We start from the raw sequence: 1,547 nt of genomic DNA on the forward strand, positions 1-1,547 counted from the left end.
GCTGGAGCTTGTTGTCATGATCTCTGAAAGTTGCTCAAAAATTGAGCTAATTCGCTAGAAATAGCACACTGCTCAGTTTCATGTGCCCCCACACAAAGCTCATAAACACTAGTGATCTGATTAACTCCATAATTAGCCAAAGAGTCCACTTTCATCGTCAAAGCTTGAAGTTGTGCAGCTATAGCAGTAGCTTGATCCACTTCCAGAATTCCTGCTACCTTTCCTTGCAACATTCTTTATATAGGATTCTTGTATTTATTGGCTGCCATTAGCTCAATCAACTCACAAGCTTCATCGTAGCTTTTAGCCCATAAGGCTCCACCAGATGCTGCATCGAGCATAGGTCTAGATTGTACACCTAATCCATTGTAGAAACAATTTATAATCATCCAATCAGGCATGCCATGGTGTGGGCACTTCCTCAGCATCTCCTTATATCGATCACAAGCCTCACATAGAGATTCACCAGTTTACTGAGCAAACTGAGTAAGAGCATTCCTGATTGTAGCAGTCTTCACCATAGGGAAGAATTTAGTGAGAAACTTTTGAGCAAGATCCTCCCATGTGGGGATAGACCCTGGTGGTAGAGAATATAACCAGCACTTTGCTTTATCCCTTAGAGAAAATGGGAAGAGTCGCAGCTTGATAGCATCTTCAGTCACACCATTGAACTTGAAAGTGTTGCAGATCTCAATGAAATCCCTGATATGCATGTTGGGGTCTTCAGTAGGAGAACCCCCAAACTGAACTGAGTTTTGTATCATCTGAATCGTGCTTTACTTGATCTCAAAAACATTAGCCGAAATGGCTGGTCCGATCATGCTTGACTGAATATCATTGATCTTAGGCTGAGTATAGTCCATCAAAGCCTTAGGAATTTCTGCTTGATCTCCCATCACTACTAAAGATGGTACTTCAATTTTCTTTTCTTCTTCTACCTTCTCTTCATCCTCAAAAACTTCCCTTCGAACCACTACAACTTCTTCCTCGGCTATATCCAGAGTTCTCTTACGAGACCGCAAATGCGTATGCATACAGTCTCGCTCTAGTAACTGAAATAAGACAAGGAAACATATAAGTAACCATGTCTGAGTCAATGAACTTTAACGACCATTGATGAAAAATGCATAAACTAAAAATTAACACCGAGTCCCCGGCAGCGGCGCTAAAAACTTGTTAGTCACTAAACACACGCTAAAATTCACGCAAGTATACACGTTCGCAAGTAGTATAAGATATAAATCAGATTCGTTCCCACAGAGACTGGTTTAGGTTAACTTTGTAATTTATGCCCTTATGCAACAATGATATGGCTATTATTCAATGCTAAGATGATTAACAGATTGAGATTGGTTTATAACTAAGATTTAAACTAACAATTATAACTAAAAGAATAAGAATAGTTGAATTAATATATATGACAACATGGGATTCTAACTTCATTAAATACTTTATTCAATAGTCTTTTCGTTCTTAACTTTAGCATGTAATGGTGATGACACTAATCATATAACACGAAACTGATAAACGTTAACTTTCATTGCACG

General features: G+C 38.6%; 1 non-coding gene across 1 annotated transcript; it reads left to right on the forward strand.

Moving 5' to 3' along the window:
• The first annotated feature begins 399 nt into the window (after positions 1 to 399).
• Positions 400 to 506, forward strand: LOC141682063 (small nucleolar RNA R71). Its single transcript, XR_012559467.1, has one exon. It is a non-coding gene; the product is annotated as a small nucleolar RNA R71 (small nucleolar RNA).
• The last annotated feature ends 1,041 nt before the right edge of the window (positions 507 to 1,547 follow it).

Source organism: Apium graveolens, chromosome 8, assembly GCF_009905375.1.
Source record: "Apium graveolens cultivar Ventura chromosome 8, ASM990537v1, whole genome shotgun sequence".
Lineage (NCBI taxonomy): Eukaryota > Viridiplantae > Streptophyta > Magnoliopsida > Apiales > Apiaceae > Apium > Apium graveolens.